The sequence below is a fragment of the Dermochelys coriacea genome, chromosome 4 (assembly GCF_009764565.3).
Source record: "Dermochelys coriacea isolate rDerCor1 chromosome 4, rDerCor1.pri.v4, whole genome shotgun sequence".
NCBI lineage: Eukaryota > Metazoa > Chordata > Testudines > Dermochelyidae > Dermochelys > Dermochelys coriacea.
This window is the reverse complement of record NC_050071.1, coordinates 75,095,516-75,105,397: the sequence shown is the minus strand read 5'-3', so window position 1 is coordinate 75,105,397 and position 9,882 is coordinate 75,095,516. Positions and strand designations below refer to the sequence as shown.

At 37.7% G+C, this 9,882-nt stretch overlaps 1 long non-coding RNA gene across 1 annotated transcript; it reads right to left on the bottom strand.

Annotated features, from left to right (window-relative positions):
- Nucleotides 1-386: 386 nt before the first annotated feature.
- LOC119854236 lies at nucleotides 387-5,452 on the bottom strand. The gene is made up of 3 exons (XR_005292381.2): nucleotides 5,264-5,452; nucleotides 4,636-4,704; nucleotides 387-2,232 (listed from the first exon to the last, which is right to left on the bottom strand). It is a non-coding gene; the product is annotated as an uncharacterized LOC119854236 (long non-coding RNA).
- Between the last annotated feature and the right edge of the window lie 4,430 nt (nucleotides 5,453-9,882).

Sequence of the window (9,882 nt, the reverse complement as noted above, 5' to 3'; positions counted from 1 at the left end):
TGTGACAACGTTATGACTTTCTTCATTAGTTTCTAAAAATATCCCCATCAGAACTGTCTGCAGACACATGCATATTTCAACAAGAACACCAGAAAACTAATTAGCGTTAAAGGTAAAGAGACAACACACACACACAAAAATCTAAAATTAAACAAAAACATACGTTTTACATCCCTTCAGGCAAAAATCTGAGAAAATGAGCGTCTTTTACATTGTATCATCAGATTTGGGCTTTATTAGATCAATGGAGGACACAAATTCCACAATTTAGGCCCTGATCCTGCAAAGCATTTAGCACGTGCTTAATTTCAAGTGACGCTGTGCTTGATCTGCACTACTGAAATGAATTTGAGTTTTGCCAGACCTAGGCTATGTCTACACTATAGACTTCTGCCTGTGTAGCTATATTAGTCAAGGACATGAAGAGGTGTGATCTCTGATGGGCAGAATTCCCTAGTGCAGATGCAGCAATATCAGCAAAACTGAGCTTTTACCAGTATAGCTTGTTTCACTCGTGTGGAGTTGTTTTACTATATTGGTCAGAGTAGCTGAATCTATACCAGGACCACTTTGCCAGTATACTATACCAGTGTTCCTATACTGGTAAAGTGCTCCTATTGTAGACATAGCCACAGAATCAAACTCTTTATAGGATACATCTTCATTGGGAAATAAGGTATGTTCTCAGCTCACGTTAGGTAGCATGTGATAACTAACAAAAGGTAAAATCTTAGTGAAGACAAGACAGTTTCTAGTTTTTCATATGTTAGCAGCTCAAGGTAAAGAGGGTGGAGGAGCCTAGGATTTACCTCAACCTGCTAATTCATGTTAAACAACAAATTGCCTTGTATTCACAAGGATTTTTACCTTCTGTTAGTTACTACATTAGCTATCATGAGTTAAGAACATACCTTTCTTCCCCAGTGAAGACAAGGTTTACAAGACTATTCACATGTTTAAAATTAAGTACATTCTTAAATTCTTAAAAAAGCTTAAATTCTTTTCTGGATTGTGGCCTACACTAGGGCTCTCCACTGAAAACATTCAAATCTAGTGACTGTCATGCTGAGCATATCAGTTAATTTCTGTAGTCTCACCCTTACACAGAAAAAGACAATTTCTCATATTAAAACTAGAGCTAGATGGGAAAGGTTTTTCCCATTACGTTAATTTTTTGAGAGCTTGAGATTTTTTCCCATCTCAAATCAACACAAAAACTCAAAAACTTGAAAAAGATTCCTGAGCCAAAAGGTTTTCATTTGGGGTCAATTGAAATACTTCATTTTGATAATTTTGAAGTATTTTATTTCAGTGTTGACCTTTGTTGTATGTATGTAACCTTATTTTTTTTCAGTCCAATTAGTTTAAATTTTCAAATGAAACGTCATTTTAAAATGAAAAATCAGAACTTTTAATTTCATTTCAGAAGTGTCAATTCACAATTTCAAAGCATTCTTCCTCTACTTTTTTTTTTTTTTTTGAGAGACAGAGAGATGGGAAATTTGTTGAACCTGAACTTATTTCCCAAACAGCTTTGGTTTTGACAAATCAACATTTTTTTAATGAAAAACGTTTTGATGAAAAAACTAGCTCTTCTTACTTTAATTTAAAAATCTAAATCAGATTTCATCTAATTTACCCAAGTCTCCAGAAGAAAAGGACCTGCCCTTTCGGTATATGTTTTTGATGTTCCAGGAATCCTGCCTTTTCTCTGCAAGAGTAAAGGCCTTACCTTCTCCAAAAAAGAGGTGTGTTTTCTCCTTGGGAAAAAATAGTGGACACAAGGTCCTAGATAAACTAGGTGAGGTCAGTATCGTGTTTTTACCTTGGGATAGCTCATGCATGCTGGTTACCCTGAGGGGAAAAAATACACTTTTCTGAGCAATGAAGGCAAAACCAAAGTTTAAGTGATTTCATTTTATGGGTAAATGGTTGCTTTGAGTCATGGTCATAAGTGTAACAAGTCTGTCCTCTGTTCAGGTTCACATAAGCCATCTGCAGCCAGCATTAGAAATCATATTATTTAGCAGATGCTAGCAAACAAGTTCTCTTTACCCTAACAATATAAACCAGAGATTGAACCAAGCTAAATTATCTGTTGCCTACAGACAGTAAGTTCTTTCCAGGTCATGACTTTAAGTTCACTCTGATTAGGCAAGATGAAAGCAGCACTGTGCCTTGTCCTGACTGTACCACACATGTGCTGTGGCTCCTGGAGGGAGGAAGCAATGTCTGCACAAACACAAAAGAAATAATTTTACAGAAAATGTCACATGCTAACTAGTCAATATTTATTAAATGGGTTGGGGGGTTGTTTGTTTGTTTTTTTTATTTTTTGTAAGTCTAAGCAGCACTGTTCTGTGGTTTGGTGTGTCCACCCTGTTTCCACATAATGTGTCTCCTAAATACATGTTCATATCTAGACAAATATTTTTGCTTTGACATTTTTCTTCTTTGCATTCAATTGATTAGACAGTTGTATTGCCTGCTTGTGTGCAGTGGGCCAAACTTGATTCTCAGTTGCATTGGTGTTAATTTCAATATAATTGGTTCAGATTTACAAAAGTTTTTTGTTTGAATTTGTTTATATACACTAAGATGCTGATCCTGCAAAGAAATGTGTGTAACTTTACTTACCTGAGTAACCGCATTGAACGTTATGAGGCTATTTATCTGGGTGAAGTGACACATGCATAAATATTCGTAAGACTGGGGTCTTAACTCTCACCTATACAAAGCGACAGATTCTGCTCTCATCTAGACCAATGTAAATCAGTCATAATTTAGTTAAACTGTAATGGCCAGATGCTCTGGGCTTCTAAGGCCACCCTGTGAGATGTAAGGGGAGGAAATAGGCATGCTGGAGGAAATCCAGGGGCAGGACAACAAGGAGCGGAAGAGGGGAGCAGAGGGGAGCTATGTCCTGATGGAGGACTGGAGCTTACAATAGTGGTGTAATATAGAGCTGTTTCAGTGCAGCTCTAACTTGTGACAGGGCTGGATGGCAGCAAACTGGTGGAACTGCAACTGGCTCCTGGCACCTCCTATCTCTAGTCTACCTAACCAGAGTTTCACTGTTATATAAATGAGCTCAAACCTGCATGGTTTTTCTCTTTTGATACGTTTGACATTTCCAATATTATTTGTACTTTGCATTGGTTTTATTTCTTTTCTGGTTATATATTTTATTAATTTAATAAAATATTAATTTCACCTAAGTTGGATATTAATTGATCCTGCAAATACTATGAACTGCCCCCAGCTGACAAGTTTTATTTCACTTCCTTTTTCTGGAGATAACCTCTATTTTACATCCACTCAGGAAGCAAGCTGCTTCCTTGGCCTTACTGAGATTTGGAAGCTTTCCATGCCAACATAATGCTTTATTTTCTAAAATTAAAATAGTGTTTGGCATTTCAGCATTCAAATCTTAGAAAGTAGCTTTATTCTTCAGTTATGGAGAAACATACACAACTAGCTGGATTTTGAAATGCAATATATTTCATAAAGAACTACCATGTCATGAGAGTGAACATACCTATAATTTTCTTCTTTTTCTTTTATTGAAATAATTCAGACAACTTTCCTGAAATGAGCTCATGAGGATTAATATTTGTGCTGTTCTATCATTTTTTTAATACTGCCACCATATCGTTACACTAAGCAAAACCCATGACAACTTCCCTGCCCCATATCAAAGTAATTTATGGGATATATTTATCGAAGGAGATTAAGAGGGCTTTTAGCTTATTTGCTGTGAAGTCAGGAGGCTGATAACAGAGGCAAATAATAAAAGATCTGATCCAAACTCTCTCACATATACCATTAAAGAATTAAAAAACAAGTCGAAGGAATCGTTCAACTACATTGACATGTGACATTTATCAAAACATCCATGTTAGAAAGAGCTTAGCCATTTAAACGATAGATCCCCTCCTAATTGTTCTGAAATGTGAATCTTACAGTTTGTTTAGTTACAGTTTTCATGACTTATTCATAAGGAATAGAGTTGTTTTATTTATTCACTCAGATTTACTCTTCATAATTTAATAAACTAGAACAGACAGAGATGAGTGACATCTTAACTGCTGGTGAGAACTAAGGCCCCCCGTCCTACAATTTATTTCATGCAGAACCCTGTTGGCTTCAACAGGCTCCAAATGAGTTCAGGAGTCTGCCCACATGAAACAACATACCGCATTTGAGCACAATTGATTAACAGAACTGTTTTTTATGGCACCTTGTTTAATACCTAGGGTTGCCAACTTTGGTTGGATGAATTCCTGGAGATTTCATCACAAGACATAATCTTTAATTAATAATTAATCTTTAATTCCTGGAGATTCCAGAACAAGCCTGGAGGGTTGGCAACACTAACATCCTTATATTGTAGATTTCGTTGGGGTTTTTTTTCGTGTGAATGTTCATTTGTTTATTTGGCTGGGGGAGGTTGGGGCGGAGGGGGGTTGTTTCTCATTTGTAACTTGGCCATTTTACACACAAACACTTTGAATTTACACAGCAGGTTTTGTGCAAGTGTTTTGGAAGAGTTACATTTATTTAATGTGTAATCATACTAGTAGACAGCAATGTTCCTGAAACCACTATCAAAAGATGGGAAGTTATAAGACTCACCACAAATGGAACATTTCACCTCTGAAATACAGTGTACTCCACTTTCCAAGACTTCTCCTCACTGTGACACTTAAGAGAAATCAATCAAACAGTGATGGTGAGGCAGATGGCAATAGAAGATAAATATTTATCTAATTGCAAAACTTGTATATCAGATGCATGTGTATGAATAAAATCTGTATATGTGCCTCACTGTTCTCTCACTTTCTATCCCACCCTTCATCTGTTGCTCGTTTTTTTTAGATTTCAAGCTCTTCAGAGAGACGCCAGGTCTACCTATTTGTTTATACAGCATCTAGCAAACTGGGTCCCTATTCTAATCAGGATCTCTGGGCATTACCACAATATAAGTATTTATTATTATTAATAATAATAATAATTAATCATGTATAAACAAGGCTTTGTACATGCCATAAGAACTGGGTCTCATTCTTTACACAGCTGTTGATTTGCTACCTGACTTTGGTCAAGGTACAGCATCTCTCTATGCCTCCATCTCTCTAATAAGTATAACGTATTTAGTCACATTTGTAGAGTGCTTTGTAGATCTATGGAAAGCACTATGTAAGTTTAACTATTATAATACTGTTATTCAAGAAGTATTTGTCATAGTTCACGGCAACTGTACCTGTATTCACCCTCTGTGGTGCAGCAAAGGCATCCATTCTAGGCTTCCAGTTCCCCAGCTGCTGCTTCTCTTGGGAGGAGATATGCATCTCTCTTCTTTCTGACTGGGGTATTTCCAGACTGCTCATTCCCCTGGCTAGACTGTGATGCCTATGCAGGATTTTTCTTTTTTTTTTTTTGGCCTTCTCTTCTGTCATAAATATAAAGGGAAGGTTAAACACCTTTAAATCCCTCCTGGTCAGAGGAAAAACCCTTTCACCTGTAAAGGGTTAAGAAGCTAAAGACAACCTCGCTGGCACCTGACCAAAATGACCAATGAGAAGACAAGATACTTTCAAAGCTGGAAGGAGCGGGGGAAACAAAGGGTTTTCTCTGTCTGTGTTGCTTTTGCCGGGACCAGAGCAGGAATGCAGGTCAGAACTCCTGTAAAGAGTTAATAAGCAATCTAGTTAGATGTGCGTTAGATCCTGTTTTGTTTAAATGGCTGATAAAATAAGTTGTGCTGAATGGAATGTATATTCCTGTTTTATGTCTTTTTGTAACTTAAGGTTTAGCCTAGAGGGATTCTCTATGTTTTGAATCTGATTACCCTGTAAGGTATTTACCATCCTGATTTTACAGAGGTGATTCTTTTACTTTTTTTTAATTAAAATTTTTCTTTTAAGAACCTGCTTGCTTTTTCATTGTTCTTAAGATCCAAGGGTTTAGGTCTGTGTTCACCTATGCAAATTGGCGAGGATTTTTATCAAGCCTTCCCCAGGAAAGGGGGTGTAAGGCTTGGGGGGATTTTGGGAGGAAAGATGTTTCCAAGTGGGTTCTTTCCCTGTTATATTTGTTAGACGCTTGGTGGTGGCAGCAATAAGGTCCAGGGACAAAAGGTAAAATAGTTTGTACCTTGGGGAAGTTTTAACCTAAGCTGGTAAAAATAAGCTTAGGGGAATTTTCATGCAGGTCCCCACATCTGTACCCTAGAGTTCAGAGTGGGGAAGGAACCTTGACATCTTCAGAGACTGTTAAGAGTGTAATTACACAGTTAAGTTACTACACAGTTCTTTCTAGGCAAGGACATTTTATTCTTAAGGTAAAAGCAATACAGAGAAAAACATTCTAAAAACCGTAAGTGAAGCTACATGCATGCCAGTATGCCTATTAGAAATCACTCCAACACTTTTTAATGGACTCTGGCAGGTGAACAGCTTTTCATACCCCAGCCAGGGGGTTCCTAGAGAATCATGTACATCACACCCTTTGCTCACAATAGGAACACTGCCTTATGAAGCCTCAGTAGGTCAAAGTCCTTCCAGTCTTTCCCTAAGGATTGGGGTCCTCCATTTGCTGGATCAGAAAGAAGACCCTGAATCAGTTTACAACCAGGCTATTTAACCAAAAACCTTTCAATTGTCTGTTGGTCCCTGGAAAATCCAGCTTAAAGCAGTATATGCGAACCTCTCTTGGGTTGGTGGTGGTTCTTGGGAGGTATTACAACTTGAATGACTTTGACTAATCACCCCCAACTGCTCTCAGTTCTTAGGAGAACTGTATTTACCTTTCCTATGGAAATACATACAATCCCTGGTGCACAAGGATCTATAAATCATTAATTTAATATAATGGACTCCAAACATATTAAGTTTAATTTGGATAAAGTTCAGCCAGGATATTACAGAAGATTGCCCTATTTGTCACAATATTATTGTAATATTGTTAATCAAGAAACTATTTATTTGGGATGTCTCCCAAGGGATAGATGTAAGATTAATAATACTGAATTGCAATGACTAGTATTTAATGGGATTGCCTACAGGTGATCTATTGCTTCATAAGTATTTCAGTCTTGTGCTCATTTTGTTTGTTTGCTCTATTTGCAGCTTTCAGTCCCTTCTCAGACATACTGTATGCTGAAAGAGCATGGATAGCTTCTCTACTGCCAATTCAATTTACTAATACATTGTTGACATGACAAGCTATCCAAGGGAAGTTACTATAGATACATGGAGTCAATGGAGCTATATTGGACTTATATTGATGTGCTGTGATGATGAGCAAAATTGGGTCCAAGGCTATAAAGTGCAAATGAAGTGAGTGTCTTAGTTCTGATATGTACATGCAAGAGGTTTAAAGGGGGGAAATGTTAATTGGGTACACAAGTTAACATACAAATACACAGAGCAGAAGGTATTCTAAATCATATACTTCTCTGGGGCATGGCATCATTATCTAATAATGCAGTACTTGCCACTTGTACAGTAGTTTTCATCCTTAAATTTCAAAGTGCATTACAAGGTGAATAAGCTTCCTTTGTCCTATTTCATTGATAGGGAAACTGAAGTTCAGAGAGGCTAAATGATTTGCCCAAAGTCGCACAGCATTGTCAGAGACTTGAACAGAACGCAGATTTCCCAACTCCCAGCCTATCCTCTTCTTTCTGAACCATTCTGTCTTTCTATACATACTTTGATAGTCTCTCATTGGAGTCTGTTTTTGAAGCTTTTTTGTTGAAGTATAGCCACTCTTAGGTCTGTGATTGAGTGACCAGAGAGATTGAAGTGTTCTCCAACTGGTTTTTGAATGTTATAATTCTTGACGTCTGATTTGTGTCCATTCATTTTTTTACGTAGAGACTGTCCAGTTTGGCCAATGTACATGACTGCTGAATTGGAATTAATTTGCAAACTGGATACAATTAACTTAGGCTTGAATAGAGACTGGGAATGGATGAGTCATTACACAAAGTAAAACTATTTCCCCATGGTATTTCTCCCTCCCACCCCACCCCCCACTGTTCCTCTGATATTCTTGTTAACTGCTGGAATTAGCCTACCTTGCTTGTCACCATGAAAGGTTTTCCTCCTTTCCCCCCCCTGCTGCTGGTGATGGCTTATCTTAAGTGATCACTCTCCTTACAGTGTGTATGATAAACCCATTGTTTCATGTTCTCTGTGTGTGTGTATATAAATCTCTCCTCTGTTTTTTCCACCAAATGCATCCGATGAAGCGAGCTGTAGCTCACGAAAGCTTATGCTCTAATAAATTTGTTAGTCTCTAAGGTGCCACAAGTACTCCTTTTCTTTTTGCGAATACAGACTAACACGGCTGCTACTCTGAAACCTGTCCTAGTGCAAAATTGTTATCTCCCAGCAGAAAAATATATGCTTGTTTCTACATAGATATTCAAGGTGGCATTATCTATGGATTGGATTACAAGCACATTTTCCAGGAATTGTATACGTGGTGGTAGGGTGGGGAGGTATTCTGTAGAAATGTATATATATGGTGCCTTGATTGTTAAATTACCCTTATGGGTCTCATGAGGCCCCAGTCCAAACTGAAGTTCCCTCATCACCTATCCATGGCTATGGACACAGAAAAGAAAATGTTAAGAAGTGAGAAGACATGATAGCTATGTTTGATAACCAATTAGGTTAGGATGCTAGATATAAAAGGTGACAGCTTGGTAGGGGAGACGCCAAAGTCTAGTAAGGAGGAAATAGTCACTCATGCTTTGTTTGTCTGTAGTTTGGTTACACTCCAAAAAGAGCAGGGCCTAAGGTTTGGTTTGAGGTGTAGAGCTCACATCACTGAGGAGCGATGCAACGGGTGTGTTTTGCTTCTTCCATACCAAAGTGAGAATACCATTCAATCACTTTGGCTATACACTTCTCCACAGTAAAGGCACTATTAAGGTAATTATTCCATGTGTCAGAATGAGTAAATCTCTTCAAAAATACAAAAGAATAAAGTTCCTGTGCTACATATTAATGGTTGGATATCTCAGATTCTCCACAGTTTTGGGGGCCAGTAGAGATAGTACAGTAGTTCTCTAATTTGGTTTGCAGTAATTTCCATAAGCCTCCATTTACAAAATAGAAACTAAGGTTTCTGTACTTCATTATCAGTGGAGACTGTGTATGACCTTTCTTAGAAGGGCCATAGTTATTAAAACCCTCAGTAAAATGCCTCTTCTTTCACATTTTATAGTTAACCTGAGGCATCTGTACAATTAATTAAAACCCAGTGCTGTGATTTCTTTAGCCAATTCAAGTCAATTAAATCGGGCCCTGTCTGTTCTCTGTGTAATTTAACACAATGACACATATATCAGCAGTCATGCACTACAACCATATCTTGGCATCAGTGACTGGAAGCATAAAGGAAAAAAATATAGTTACTGTATATTAACCCAGAGCACCAAAGATAAGTCTAGTCCTTTTTTTACCTGTCTTTTCTTTCTCACCCCACTTCCGTCTTCACTTCTGATACTGCTACAACCAGCAACAGAATGGGACTCCTGCTGTCTCCCAGCCAAACACCAGAAGAGTGACTGCTGGCCTTGTCTCCCTGTATAAAGCCACTTTACTCTCCGCACAAGCACTCATTTATCTATGTATCTGTCTAGAGAGTTAAACTGTACTCTAACTTTTGATGACTTTTCATAAGGCAAGATCAGTTACAGATCCAAATTAGAATGTACTGGTCATGTTTTAAATGCTGTGATCACAAAAATAAGCATAATGGAATGGGAAGAGAAGTAAGATGGTGTCAAAAGATTTCAGTTTACATGAGCACCTGTAGCCATATGACTAGTCCCAATCTGATCAATGGAAACGACTCAAATTCTTC